This window comes from Lonchura striata, chromosome 3 (assembly GCF_050655825.1).
Source record: "Lonchura striata isolate lonStrDom1 chromosome 3, ASM5065582v1, whole genome shotgun sequence".
In the NCBI taxonomy this organism is placed as follows: Eukaryota; Metazoa; Chordata; class Aves; order Passeriformes; family Estrildidae; genus Lonchura; species Lonchura striata.
This window is the reverse complement of record NC_140705.1, coordinates 70,937,272-70,953,476: the sequence shown is the minus strand read 5'-3', so window position 1 is coordinate 70,953,476 and position 16,205 is coordinate 70,937,272.

The following is a 16,205-nucleotide window of genomic DNA, read 5'->3' as shown; positions in this document are numbered from 1 at the left end:
GCATATGGTTTATGTCAGCTTTTGTAAGGTTATCGCAAAGGTTATCTTAGCTAAATTATGGCCCTTTGTTTATCCATGTGGTTAGTTATGGTGCAAACAGCTGCACTGTCAGTAAAACCTTTCTGCTGCCCACAGCCCTGACCTGGAGGTACCAGATTCTGAGAGGTTACATGGCGTCATATGAAAGTTGCTTTGAAGGGGCTGTGAATTAAAGCTGACACTTTACCTTAAATACCTGCCTCTAAATTAGCTGTGAAAAATCAGGTAACCAGCAGAAGATGCCAGTATGTCTTTGTCTAGCAGCTCACTGTGGTCAGTGAAGCTTCTCCTTGCCCTGGGAATTCAGGTGTAACATGTCCTAAAAATAAGAAAAACTGAAATTGCAAAGGAATGTCTAGAAGTACTTCAGGAAGGTGATGGGGAAAAGCCATTCTGCAGCTTATGAACATGGTCTGGACCTCTTGATGGTTGGGGGCTGCCTGCTGCTCCATCGGTCCTGAAATCATGGTACAATGGTCATTTTTCCTGTTGCCATGAAATACCTGCCATCTCTCCCTTCTGATCTCCCTCTCTGTCCACACTTCACTGTGAAATAGGAAAGTTTGTGTTTGCCAATCAACACATTCAACAGCCTCTTTCTTTACATGCATTCTGTCAAAGATGGGAGACTTGTAATCCACTTGAGGCAGAATTTTTTTTGTTCTTGCTTCTGAAATTACCCTAAAACCATCTGCTAGATGAATCATCAGCTCCTTTTTTCCCTGACCCATTGCATATCACCTTGCATTTTGCAGGGAGAATTCAGTTTTGCATGCAGAACTTCTGACTTGGACTCACTGTTTCAGTCTGTTTATGAGGCTTTGTTCTGATCTGCACTGTGCCACTGGGCCTCAAACAATAAAATCAGTGAAGTAAAGTGGTGCTAATCTGCTGTGCTTCCCAAATCTGGCTCTCTTGAGTCTGTGAGCATGTGCCTGTGTGTATGTCTGCCTAAACAAGTGCATATATGTGTGTAATCTAGCCAAAAAGAGGATCTAATGAGAGCTAACCAAATACTGGAAGTAATTTTTCTTTGAATAAATTATTCAATGCATTTTGTCTTTGCTCATCTCATAAATTATTCAACTAATAGTATTTGAATGGTGCTAGAACTGATAGACTACTGCAGAAATGATCAGTCAGATAACATATTCAGTAAGGAAGATCAACATTTGCTAAATAATGTATTTGGCAAATAATATTCATCCGGCCCTGGTTTTAATCAATTTAATGAGAAAGGCAGACAGCACATGGCACTTGTGGATGGCTTGGCAAGTGCTTGGGGAGCTGATCCTTTCAGCTCTGCCTCCTTCTCCCCCGGTACAAATAGATGTAGAGCTGCCTGTTGGTACCACGTGAGTGCCCCCCACACAAGCATACCCGTTCCCACAGCCAGAGGCTGATGTCCAGCTCTCAGCACGCTGGGCTGGGCTACCCAAGTGAGCCTGCTGGCTCCCAAACCTCTCGCCCACTGCTCGCTTACTTTGTGTGTGGACAGTTTTGGGTGTCAGGCAGAAGCTCTACCAGGGCAGAATGCCAGCACCTTTCCTGCTACTTTGCACTTGAATTATGTGGCAGCAAGGCCCATTATCTTGAAGTAGTATAAATGGAAGAAAAAAAAAAACCAACCAACAGCCCACCCTCTTTTACTAGACAGGAAGGTTGCAGACTTACAAATCATTTATTGGAAAATGAGGAGTATTTTATTTGCTGGAGGAGCTGATTTCGGGGACATGAATGAATACATTTTTGGGGTAATTTTATGCCAGACATTATGAAGGCATGTTATATATTTCCTAATTTTTAAGTTTGATTTTTTTTGTTTCCTTCCACCATCCTGGCTTTTTTCCTTTTTATGAAAATAAACCCCAAACAAATCCAAACTTTTCCTTTCCACATGACATTTATTTTTGTGCAGCCTTTCATCTGAAAGAACTGTGCTTCTTGAAACTGTCGAGCTAAGCCTTAGAAAAAATTAGATGTCATTAGCTGTGTGAAACATCTTCCTTCTTTTCAAAGACAAACCTCAAGGATATCTTGTTTAGAATATGCTTTATTTAACAGTACCCAGGGCCACACTACCCAAATTAGATTTTTATTGTATTTTGGTGGTATTATTATTAATAGAAAAATATAAATAATCTAAAAGAGCAATGCAGAGTGCCAGACACTTTGCATAGTTGCTTATTTCTGAAATATGCCCATTGGCAGGGACCTTTTGTAGGCTCAGGTACTACTTATTGTGGTAGGATCTGTCACACTCTTTCCAACCATTGCACACATATATAAATGCATTCTGCATACGCTTACATTCCCATGACAGCTCAGCAGCCTGACAATGTTTGAATTTATTTTGACTTTATTTATAAGGAAACTTAAGAGTGGGAATTTTCAAAGCTAGGCCTTTGCTGTGTTTAGTGCTGTAGCAGAAGGAACATGAGCAATGAACAGATGCTTAAGTAGAAAAGTCAACTGAATAAAACAGGTTGTCCAGAGAAGCTGTGGATCCTTCGTATGTGGAAGTGCTCAAGGCCAGGTTGGATGGAGCTCTGAGCAACCTGGTCTAGTGGAAGGTGTCCATGTCCCCATGGCAGCAGGGATGGGAACCAGGTGATCTTTAGGGTCCCTATCAACCCTAGCCATTCTATGATTCCATGATAAAAACTACACACTGATTTCTCAGTCACTAAAGAGGTTTTGCTGGATTTTTCTGTTTCCATCTGCAGGGAAGATGTTCCCTCACAGTGATGCCAGCTTGGCTCAAGGCTTTTTAGCAGCGTGAGCCAGGGTGGATTCTGCCATTCCTGGTGGTGAGGCCTGTGGGCCACCACTGCCACTGCTGCTGTTCAACCTCAGACAAACTGGTTTTAGTCCAAAGTCATCATAGTTACCCATGATGCAAGTTTGTAGAAATGTGGTTTTGCAGCTAAAATTAGTTTGTAATCAATTTTATGCAGCATTAATCACTCATGTTAATAAGCCACTCCAGTCATGTTTAAATCAAGCTGTAACACCTGAACCAGCACAACAAAAGGCTCCATAAAATCAGAGTTATCCCCCCATAGTGACTAATTATGTTAATTAATTCAAAGCCTGATTAAACAAAATTATGCTGAAACAGAATCATCTCCATGAGTCTTCAGAAATGCTTCTTTTATAAGTAAGGAATGAATAATTTACTGATGTGGAAATTTGGGGTTTGTACATGTGTTTTGTTTAGCTTTTTAATTTAATCTAAAATGTGCTGATTTCATAACAAAGCCCTGTGGCCTCAGGGCTTGCCTGTCATGTGTTGTGGTAATGGCTGGTTTGTTCCTAAAAAAGCACTTGGCTGCCCCAGCCTTTCCTCACAGGGGTGACTGAGCAGAAATTTCTGAAAATAGGGAGCATCAGAGATGACTCTAAGCAAAACCCTCAAGCCTGAAATTCCCTGCTATTTCAGAAACATTGGCTAAGGCATCTTGACCATTGAGGCTTGGTCATGCAAGCTTAAAAATAAACACTCTTGTCTACCAGGAATCTGCCGAACCATTTTTAACTCAGTCCAGTGAAAATTAAGCAAGTTGATGTTTGGATGTTGCCAAGGAGGATCTGTGAAGCTCTCCCAGCCCAGGCTGGTGCAGCTTGCCATGGCACCACTGGCATCACTGCCGTGATGTGCCACTCAGTGATCCAGCCTGTGGAGAAGCAATGCTCTGTTAATTGCTGTAATCAGCTGTTGGTATAAAATACTAAAATTGTCTGCCAGGCAGGCTATGTGCCCCAACTTGCCCACATCCCAGGAACCCGTCTCAGCCCCAGCAATGCTGCCAGCAATGCTGGGCTCCAGTTGCCCACAGCCCTGCTCTCCCTGGCCATGGGCCCTGGGAGGTGCCCATGCCCATGGCTGGGGCTGCCCGGGTGTGTCTGGCTGCCCTGCTCCTGTCCATGCCCAGCGTGCCAAGCTCTCTCCTAATGGAACCCATGGGGAGCTCCCCTGGCTTCACAGCATCCTCAGAGCCCTAAGAGGAAAACACCCTCTCATTCGCATTGCCTCGCTGCACAGGTGTGCCACTGACAGCCTTGTTTCACTGACTGAGGGTTTTATTCCCTTCAATAAGGGTGACAGGTTTATTCTAGCCCATGGGTAATTGGGCATTAGCAGGGGGTGTGACTAAAATTGACAGACTGGTGCTTGGAACTAGAATTAACTATATCAGAAAGTCAAGGTTCAGGTGAGAAAAATGAAAGTGCTGAGAAAAATGAAAGTATTGAGAAGAAAAATGGAAATACTGAGCTGCACTATAAAATTATTCAACATCAAGTGATTAAAAATGAGTGAGCAATATTGTAACTAAATAACAGAAATAATTGAATGTTAATAATCAGTCTGATTATGATTTATATCCTCTGAACATAATATTATTCTTTTTACTCATGATTATCTGTGAAGATTTTAAACTCAGAAGATTTGAAAAGACCTCAAATGCTGGGTCACAGGTGAGGTGAAAGCCATGTGTAGAAGTATTCTCTTCTCTCTGGTTTACAGCAAGTGGAAAAAAAAGGAGAGACATTTCACTAAATAGTAACTGAGAGGCATGAAATTTAGGAAATTGCTTATGATAGTGAAAGATATCAGGAAAAAAGAAGATCACTAAAACCAAGACAGTTTGCTCTTAGGGAAAGAAGACAGCCTCTTGTGATGGGATGTTATTTGGTGGGATGAAGAAAACATCAGTGATGGGAAAAGATGTATGTGTTGGATAAACACTTCTGCTTTGCAGTTGGAAACAAGTAATTTACATCCTTGTTTTAAGTGAGAAAATAGTTTCCATTAGTGAGCAGAGAGACTGTTGAAAAACTTTTAAGAGAGAAAAAAAAAATATATATTCATACCTTCAGGGAAGGTACAGGCCAAGACTGTAAAGGACCTAGCTGAAGAGGTCACAGGGCCCATCAGTATCAATGCTGACCAATTTCCAGTACCTGGAAGTCCCCTGTGAAATGAGGCAAAGCCTACCTTTATGCCAGTAGCCCCAAAAAGAGGAATGGATGAGTTGTGTTTCTCAGTTGCTGCTTAGCCTGACATTTGGCTGGAGTGAAAGACTGGAAAAGCTGATATGTGACTTAGGTGATAAGACCAGAGGAAGCAGGGGACTGTAATTCATACCTCTTAACATGTGGGAAACTCAAACAGAAAACTGTATACTTTTAGTGTCCATGTTTTAAAAATTGGAGTGTGGAAAAAGCAGCTAGAAACTGTTTCACAGGTTGGAGGAAAGGCCTTGCAGGAAGAAACTCAGAGGTTAGCTTGTCAGAAAAGAGATGGAATAGTGCCTGAATTTAAATTTATAAGTAAGTTCACAGGGCTAAAGTGTCAGACTCTAAAGGCTTACTTATCCTGGCAGTTCAAAACAAAATGAGAAGAAATGGCTGGGAATCAAAGCCAGAGCAATGCATCTGACAGAAGGCACATATTTTTAACAGAGAGGGTTACTGATGGATGTGATGGATTCTCCATGTTTTGGTGGCTCCTGATCAAGGCTAAACTGTCTTTTAAATACACAAGCTCTTGGGTTCAGTGCAGGGAAAAGTGGTTAAAATGAAATGACCTGTGATACACACACAAGGTGCCAGACCGAATGGTCTGTATGATAGCCTCTTCTGGCCTTAATCTGTAGGTCATGCAAACCTGAGAGAAAAATCTGGTCTTGTAGTGGTTTATAAAAATAGAAACATATTTATATTTTTTCTTTTTTATTTCCTGTGCAAATAAAGGCAGCAGGGGCACGTGGTGCTCCTGGAGGGCTGGGTGAGCCCTGGAGGCAGGAAGGTGTGTGCCGAGGCACCCTGCTCAGTGTGACCCATCACACACACAGCCCACGGGCAGGGGTCGAGCTCCTGCAGGCACAGGAGGCCTGACTCTACATAGAAGCTGCCCTAAACTGTCTTCAGGGAGTAATTCATGGATAAAACATTGAATATCCACCCCATTAATCCCTGTGGGTCTCCTGGGAAGGAAAGACAGCTAGGTACAGGTTTCTGTTTGATTAAGCTATCTTAGCAGACTCTTTCACCCTCAAGTATCTCCTTGTTCATTGCAACATCTTGTCTGGATAATAAATGTTTTAAAAACACCCTACAAGTTTCTCTGCAGCATAAGAATCTGCCCCAATATCAAACCCAAAACATCTCAAACACCTTGATGCCTGTGGACATCCATTAGACATTTCATTTGACGATAGAAAAAGGAGAAGGAACAATGACTCCCACGCATGCATCCAGAACCAGGCAGGGGGAGAGCAGATGATGGTGAAAGACAGTAAAGACCCAGTGGGCCACATTCTGACTCAGGCATTCTGTGGTCTGGAGGAAGCTGCAGAAGGCACAATATGCCCATGCAGCCCCCTGGATATCACAGTCACTCAGGCTTGCAGGTAAAATAATGCCCAGTGTCCTTCCTGTTGCTACAACACATAGTGTGTTGTCAAGGCCTGTCTGCTCCCACTTGAGAGACTAAAAAGAAATGCTTTACTAGCCTTTTGAGACGTTCTAAGTTGTCATAAAAGAAAAAAGTTTCACTGCAAACTTGTATGTTGTCAGTTGCACAGCTCTGTGAAGTATTTTGTGTGGTAAAAAGTGCCTGAGAGGGAAGATTATGCAAAATGAATATGTGAGCAGAGGTGACAAATTCCTCCAATCTTGGTAAAAGAGGTTAATTGCAAAAAGATTTTATGTATGTTAAGCAAAGTGCTCCATCCTTCGCAGCTTGCTGTTGCTACTGCAGTCAAAGTACTGCAATTTTTTCCCATTGTAATCACATGCTCTGTTTTTTGCTCCCATGTGAAACATTTTCCTCAGCCTGAATTCTATGCCTTTTTCAATCTCTTTAGTATCAACTTTACATACCAAATCCAGAGATTCTTCTGGGTACAGTGTTACAAATATTGTTTATTATCATTCTACTGTGCTAGATACTGTACGAAAGCATATTGAACTACTAGAGATAGTCTTACAGAATTCTAGGGATATTCACTTTTTCATCCATATTCCAACTACAATGCTAGAGGCAAGATGCAGATTTCATGGAGAGATGTAATCATCTCACAGCCCTTTTTTCTTAGTCATCACCCAGCTCTACTCTGTTTTGCACCTCTTGCAGTCATTTACACCTGGCTGAAGAGAAAGTTAAGTAAGTATAAAATACCACCCACTTTGCATGGGTGGAAATTACTGCATATAATGGGGAAGGCAGTGAAGGAATCAGGCTACCGGGAGGGAGGTATCACCCCTGTATAGTTAACCTAAAGACCTTCATACTGAGATGTGCAGATGTGCTGTGCTAGCAAAGGCTTCTGGAGAAAGTTGTTGAGACTGCAGGACTCAGTCCGTGCTCATGCAATTATGACCTGTCCCATTCCACGTCTGTGGTACTAATTCTTTACTGGTTTAATGAATTCTCAGCCTGCAATGGACAACTATGATTTTATTATAATTTAACAGTCATATTTTTTTCCCAGCAGTTTTGATTCTGAGCATGAAAATTATGTTTGAGGTACACATTCAAGTTCTGCATCCTGGAAAGTTCCTCAGCCTTGAATCAAAGATGCAAACTGACCTACTTGCTTGCTGGTAACATAATCAGTGATTCTTGCTCTTTAGCACAAATTCTTCTTTTACTTCACATTGTGATGTTTGCAGTTTTCCAGATTCTGGTAATCAGATTTTGTCAGGCTTTTGTTGGCTTCACGTAAGAATTATCCCCACTTCAGTCTGAGGTGTTATTGTAGCCTAAACCTACTTCTAATTCTGTAGTAAATCATGCCTGTGGAGCAAGAAAGGATGTGTCTATCACACTAATATTGTTTTCTTCTGTCAGTCATATGCCATGTTAATGGTCCCTTCATGTGTTGTTTAGATATGGCCATTTTTTTACAACATACCACTACTAATGCTAGAGGGAAGAATAAGACAGTGCACACATTTTATAACTTGTTTAATTCTCATTGAAGAGCTTGACATAATTGGGAATGACTGCAGGTCTGTTGTTATAATTAGAATTTGTTCTCTAGCCCTAGGCTTTTCCCCTTTGGGGGAGTTGATTGGAGTCCTGGGAGGCCTCACTTCTCAGCATGCTATTTCCTGAAGCCTCTTTCATCCCTGCTGCTAAGTGTACACTGAGTGACTTGGAGGGTAAAACACAAAGTTTTGCAGGGTCTGCAGAAGCAGAGCAAATAAGTGATTTGTGCCAAGGCAGAGACAGACCAAACCAAGCTTTCTATAGGCAGTGGAGCTGCCAGCATTTTCTGCCACAAAGTGGCATATCATCTTCTGATGTACATTGTGGCTAACCTCTGGGCAAATATGACGGGAACAACAGAGGGAGGAGAGGAAAACAGAAGATATTACAAGGAAGACAAAGCTTTCAGATATCTGCAGGGAGAGCTTTCTGTGTACGCAGAGAATTTCTCAGACTCATTTTTTTTAGGGTCGGCCAGAGCAAATCCGTTGGGTCAAAATGCTGCCAGAATTACCATCAGCATGTCATGGTCAGCTGCACCTGGACTGTGGGAGAAGAGAGGGGGGAGAAGGCTGGAGTGTAGGCCTGATACCATCTCTTGGGCACATTAGCAGGAGTATTACTGCTGCAAGTCACCCAGTTAGTCACCTCTCATAGGAACAGGGCTTTTTGCACTGCACTTGAACTTGAGAAACCATCTTTTAATAGAGTTTTGTTTTGGGCTGGGAGACACTGAGGCGAATTCTCAGCTGCTGCAAATTAGCACCGCTGCATGGTCTTCTGTTACACCAGCTGTGGGCTAGGCCCTTGTCAGAGTTTATTTACAGAAATGGGCATGATCTTTGAGAGCAGTCACATTGCTGGGACAGGCAGCAGAGTGACAGAGGATGTGCCAGTCGGTGTACTACAGCCTCTCCTCCCTGCTGAAGTTCACACGGGTGGTGCAGGTGTCCATCACTCCTCTCTGAATCGCCAGGTACCTCTGCATGCTGTGCTCAGAATCACACAAACCCCTTTTGTCCCAGTGAGTCCAAATGTTGTTACACGTGCATGCAGCGAGCCCCCCACAGTGTGGCATGCATGCCTAGGTGCTTGCAACACAGGTTTATGCACATGCACGTGCAGATTCCTGTACCCACTCAGCCTGGATCTAGAAAGCCTTTTGGCTCCACAGAAGTATAGTTCCTCTGAAATTAGAGAGGAGAAGCAATTACAGTGGGCCCTCTAGGATGTCTCAATCCAACTCAAAACTTCTTCAGGCTTTTCAAAATATTTTGTGGCTGAATACATCACCCTTTCTCTGCTTCTCTCCTTTCCCTCTTTCACAAACACAGGCAGAACTTTTTGGCAACTATAAAAATCCCTCCACCCAGCTCCAGGAAGTCTAGACTCTGTGGAGTTGGAATGTGCCTTATTGATCTGTCAAGGCATAATATCTGACCATTAGATTCACATGTACTCTTCTGAGATTAGCTAAATCGCTCTGTTAATAGTCAATTTCACAGACCCAGGTGTCCAAAGATAACAGGAAAAGTTCAGAAAACAGAGTTTAGCTAACTGATCTGTGACTGCTGAGAGCTTGTAAAGCTTTTAAAATGGGCTGTGAGTGAAAGAAATTGGTGAAGAGCTGAGGCAATCCAGGTCTCTCAGGATATAATCCCTACACCTCTTTACAGTTGATTATGTGTCACTCACTGCAGTAACCTGGTATTATTTGCTTGGCCTTTGTTCTTTGACCGAAGGCAGGGGGTAAATCCATCGCCAACTGTCCTGTACTTCCATATGAAATTGCTGGATAAAGATGCATGAGGAGCTGCAGGGCTGAGCAAAATCACTTCACTTCCTGTGGTGAAGCCTGCAGGCTGAATTTCAGAGAATGACTGACATTTCCAGCAGCTCTCTGCGATCTCTGGGGATCCCTGGAAGCAAAAGCGTGCTGCGCCATGTGCCTCTCCAGGAAGTGGCCCAGGTCATGGTCTGTTAAAGAGAGAACCATTGTCCATTGTGATTACCTACGCTCTCAGCTGCACTTTGGAAACTGGCAGGGGTGAAAATGTCAACCATGAGTGCTGATGGGGAAACAGATGCCTCTAGCCATTTAAATATAAGTTCATGGTCCCTATGGGAGAACAATGAATCTCTCAGCAACACTTGCATCCAGAGACGGACCTTGAACTAGGATCTGAGTGGGACCTCCTGAGGATGGAGAGGAGCAGCAGAAAGCACAGCCAGTCTCAGGGTTAGGCACTCTGTGAACTTCCCAGTCCAGGATGACTGACTGTATAGTGCTGGCAAGCTGTGCCTGTGCAACAGTGGAAAGGTGTGCCCACAGCTGTGTTTGAACTTCCTGGGAGTCACAGCAAGGCAGAGTTCAGTGATAGCCAAGCACCAATGAACTTCTGCATGGGTTTTGCAGCTGGCTTGGAGCCTTGTTGCCAGGTATGGGAATTCCTGACCTACCTAATTTCACTCTGATGACATTTGGGTTTGGCCTTTTTTTTCTTTTATATGTTCTCTGTATTCTTCACACATATATTTGTAACTCTCTCACCTATTGTAATAGTAGCTAGTTTTCCCAGTACTTTTCCATGGCCTTTCCATAAGCAGAAAAACAAAACAAATCCCAGAGCTCCAAGCTTGGGAAGTACAAGGCCTCCCTGTACTATCTTGGCTCTTCCTGGGAACCAAGGCCGAGAAGAACTCTTGGAGATGCATGTCATGGACAAAGTACAGCTTGTGCTTAAGTGGGGGATCCAGAGAAGGGGCTTGACCTGATGGGGAATTGCATCACCACTTGTCTTCCTAATCAGTGCTTTTTATCAATTATGCTAATTTCCTAAATCCTATAAAAATGAACTCACCCCTGGGAGTGGTGGGCTTTTGTGGACATCTTTCCATAACTGCCTCTGAAGGCCTTCAAATAAAGATCTCTTTTTATATTATCTCCTTACAAAAATTATCTTGAGTTTCATTTCCAGGTTGGGAACAAGGCAACAACTCCACCTGAGGATGTGTGTACAAAATACAGTGATGCCTTTTGGACACACCCCACTACATGGCTGGGTGCTGCAGTGCCCATGCTACTAATTTCTCCTCTGGGGTAAAACAGGAGGTAAATTCCCTTGATTACCTCACAGATTCATAGATCCAAATAATTTGTCAAGCCTAAACTTAAGTCCGGTGTTGTATAGCTCCATCCCTTTTATTCTCCAGGGAATCTGTTTGCCTCTAACACATTGACTCTGAAAAGCTTCCAAAACATATTTCTTGGCACTGCTTGGATCTTCCCACCAGAAGGTCATTATCTTTTCATAAGAATTAAGGGAGGCACAAAACTCCCTAATTCCTTGGCAAATAAACAGGCCCCTGTCAGACATGTACTCTTTCTAAGGCCAGAAAGAAAGGCAAAGGAAAAGTTTTTTTCCCCTAACTTACAGGACAATTTGTCCCCCAGGTCTCCTTTCCTCAGCAGCAGAAGTCCGAACGGTGGCTAAAGCAAAGGAGAAATGGCAGGATGGTCTTTACATTGTCCTGTCTTGTGCATCTTGTTTATGCTCCTGGGGTCAAGCTGACCTCTGCAATTGCCCCTTTAGGTCAAATGGAGAGGTACCACTGAACACTGGGTTTTTCCCTTTACTCTTTGTAATGTGAGGCCTGGCCAATTTCCAAAGCTCATCTGGGAGTTTTACAGCAGGCACTGAGGAGGCTGGGCCTCAGTGATTGCTGCTGCTCTCTTCCTGTGGCACACAAAAGCTGTGGCTTTTGTTCTCTGCTGTTGGTCTCGAGCTTGTTACAGAGCCCTGGGGAGCCTTTTGTGGCCACAGGATGCAGGGTGGGTGCTCTGGAGACCAGTCAGACCCAACCATCTTCTTGTGGTTGTGGTAGACTGAGCTTGTCTTGGGACCTTTCGAATTCCAACTTTGCTGTCCGGCATGGCTCCTGGTATAATGCAGACCACAGCATTTCAGCCAGTAATTCCCAGCAAAAGGAATTACTCTTTGCTCTAGCAACAATCCTGGCATAAGGACTTCAAGTGAGTGCTCTCTTGCACCATGCATTTTTGCTTCTTCCCTTATTCATTAAGAAGATGAGAAGTGCAGGGTGATGGAAATCTTTCTCCCACTGCTTAGAGGAAAGCAAGGTAGAAGCAAAGCACTCTTGGGCAAGGGGAGAGGGCTGCCCTGTGCCAAGGGATTGGTGGGGTTGTTCAGTATAGCTGGTCCCAAATGTTGTAGGTGGCATCCTGGACAGGATATTTATGCCATCATTGCATGCATGTCTTCTAGGAATTTGGACCAGGTGCTGACACCCAGTTTTCCTTCCTGCTGGGAGCTCTGTAGAATCCCTCATCTGCATGAGGCACAGGAGCCTGTGGTAGGTGTGGCATATTTTGCACCCACCAGTTCATCTGTGCTTCCTCCTGCTTCCTCATTTCTAGCCTTCCCCAGGAACAGACGACTTAGAAAGAGGGACATGTGAATCCCTGCCAAGCAGAGATCCAGCAAGTGCTATTTAATGCCTCACTATGTCCCCCTAGCCATCCTTCCTCCTCTGCTCTCCAGTTCCTGCTCACTGTGAAGATGTGGAGGTTATGCAACTGCCATCCCACACAGTTCATCCCTGCAGCCCTCTCTCATGTACTGACAGGATCTGACATCCTCCTGCTGAGGGCTTTCCCCTGTGGGCAGCAGAAGTGTAAAGGAGCAGCACATTATGGTGCTCAGACAGCAACTGGCAACAACAAAATGCAGGGGAATTCAGAATTAGGCATCTGCAGTTCTGATTTTACCTCTCCCTTGAAGGTGCTGCTACATGATCTGGAACCTGCTGACTGAATGAGGGGATAGGAATATTTCCCCACTGTTGTGTGAACAGAAGATAGGTAAGAATTGAGAGAAAAAATAGACAAGGAAGAGAAAAGCTAAATACTTTTTTTTTTTTTACACGTGTCTTTGTGTGACTCCAATTGTTTTGTGTGATTGTTAGGCGTGTTTTTATGAGAAAAACTTATATGATTGAACATTGTCTGAAATAGCCTAAATAAAGGCTGGTAAAACCTTGCCATTGTCCAGTTAAACAATAAAAAAGCCCAGATGGTTGAAAAATCTGTACTTAGATAGACTTAAAGATGAGACTTTATTCTGCAGAATCAAGTTCTGTTCCAAATAAACCCAAGAATTTTTGGGAATCAGTGTGTTACTCCACATATCTGCTTTTCTGTGAACAGATAATTTCACTGTTGCTCCCTTCAGGAAAGGTGCTGGAGGTAGGTGATCTGTTCTCCTCTTTCTCATAGTGGTTTCTGCCATCCCCGTCAGAGTTAGAGATATCAGTGCTACAGACACAGGCTGAGAACCAAGGCCTCTCTGGCTTATCTACACAGCTTTGCTCAGGCAAGATTTGTGGAGACCAATGGCTCTTCGAACTTACCAGACCACTGAAAAAGTGTTACAAAAGACACTTTGGAGATGGCTCCTTGCCAGCACTGTGTTGTTTCTACAGGCATGTGGGTGCTCCATGGACCTTACACCCTCACACCTGCATCAGCAGAAAGGACAGCTAGCCATGTGGCCAATGTACCTGCTGCCTCTGGTTCCACCTGGGCTCCATCTCCATGTATGTGGCCTCTGGTAATCAGGAAATCTTGTTCCTTTTGAAGGCATGTGCACTGCCTCTCACAGGACCACAGCCTGGAAAAAGCCCTCCAGAAAATGGTGATACATGGAGGCATGTAACCCCTTGTACTGCCAAAATAATATCCTAGTGTCACACCATACTTTTGCTGATTTTTTTTCTGGAGTGGTTGCAGATGCTGAAAAACAAAGAGATGCTCTCTTTGAGGAGCTGCCTACAGGATTCCCACAAAGCAGTCACTGGGAATTGGAGTGGAAGGCAGAATGGCAGGCAATAAACCTACACACAGTGCACCTAGACATAAATACTCAATGTGTTCTCTGGTTAATTCAATAGAATCACTCCTGTATGGGCTCATGTGATCCACACCAAAATCAGGAGAGCTAGGAATGCACAGGGGTGGAACCAGTACTTGTGGATCCCCCAGTTTGGGAGACTGTGTAATAGGGGTAGCTTGGCGACCCTGACAGCTCTGAGCAATTGCTGTGTGCTGGCTGTGCTCCCAGGAAAAGGATTAGCAACAACAAAATGACACTAGGCTTGTTAATTAAATTAAGATCCTTTCATGGTTTTGGGGCAGGATTTTCAAAAGTGCTCAGCCTTGCCCTAACTGTGCTCTCACCAAGGGTAGTCAGGAGTTGTACTGGCACTTTCAAGCAGAGCAAAAGCCTTCCGAGAACTTATCTACCTCCTGAAAGCCTTTAGCAGGTATGATGGGGAAATGCAGTGGATCTTGGATTCCAATGCAACTCATGCAATATCTACAGCTGCACAGGTTCTATCTGGTTGCCTACATGAAGCAAAGTCAGTTTTGGAGCACACACAGACAGGAGAAACCTAGGAAACAGCAGAGGACTTGGGGTGCTCCCGAGATAGCCACCGCTCCAGGAAGGGGACATAAGACGGATGCTCCAGTTTTATGATATGCTGCAAACAAAATGTTCTAAGTGTGTGTTTGACATTAAAGATCACTTCATGCCTGCATCCTGTCCCTCTTCCAGTTTGCTTAATCCTGTCCTGCCTTTTTGAAATGTCACCTGCCATCTCAGTCAATGCACAGGCCCTCCTCACTTCCTATCCCAAATTGTTCCAGAGCCTTGCTATCCCCTGGTAAAATGACACTGTAGTTTGTACTAAAGATGTGGAGTACCTTCCTTGCCTGTCATTTCTTCCATGAGCAAAAGGTCAAAGCTATCACTTCTGTGACTGGGTAGGAGGGATAGTTGTGAGTTGAGTCATCCCACAGGCACAGGGTGTCCCATAGATCCACTATTGTCTCGGAAGAGCAGTGAAATCCAGGCCAGTAACCTCACCCGATGCAGCTTTTTCAGTGCTGTTGATATTTAAGACAAATGATCATTATTTCAGAAAAGAGGAGGTGATACCTACACCCTCTGTTTATCAGGAAAGGTTGCATTAAAAAGCCAGAGGCAACTGGGAATTTTTCCTGAACTGGGAACAGTTTTTCAAAATTACAGCTGAATTCTTCTCTGCCCTGTGTGCCATGTCAAGGCACTCCATTGAATTAATTGGTTTCCAGGGTCAAATCTGACCTGGCAGCCTTCACACAAAGGCTATGGAGAAAACTGAGCTGCCCCCTTTTTTAAGAGTCTCACAATAGAGGATCTTGATGAAGTTAACAGCTGGTGAATGCAGAACGTGGAAAAGGAAATACTGCTTCAGGCAGCAGTGTCATTGTAACCCTTGGAATTCAGGGCTGCGGGAGGCTCTTGCAGAGAGATGTTTTTTTCAAGGACAGCAGTGCAACAAATGAGACAGTCAGTAACAAAAACTCAGAGAGGAAAGCAAGACCCAGCAGGGAACAGGGAGGAATTGCCTTTCAAGCATGGCGCTGAGTGACCAGACAGGTAATTTGGGAGGTTGTCTTTCCCTAAGTATTCAGCAAATCTCTGGGAATGAGAGGCACTGCAAAATTGTCATTTTATAGCTTTGTACAATGCATCTGGTCAAAATCTGGAGGGCTTTAGTTTCCAGAGCCAAAAAGAGAGCAGGCCAATTTCTGATCCTTTTTGTGTTCTGATAGAGATTTTCATGACACATTGCAACTAATCCTACTGGCTCAAACCCCCTGACAATGAATGTCCTCATATTTTAGGTGGTATCAGCTAAAGATGCAACTAAATATCTAAATTGAAAAGCAAGGCTTATGTGGTTGCATTTCTTTCCATGCATTTGTCTCGCAGACTTGTTCCCTTCCCACAAGAAACTTTGAGTCCACTGCCTAAAGTGTCCAAAGTTTACACAGGGTAGAGATCAATTACATTCCCATCATTTTAATGGAAAATGATGTTTGCTCAGAAGGCAGAGGGTGTCCTATGGCATACTTCCAATCAGTGCCTATGGTGAAGAAAAATTTGCAGTGTGATTTCAGTGCTACCTGTGCAGCTCTGCCTGCTGACTGACTGTGGTCAGGGTGCACCTGGCCCACACCCAGGGTGGGATTGAGCAGGGCCCCATTGCCCCAGCGCCTCTCAGTAGTTAGTGTACACACAAGATGCTGCACAGGAGCTTG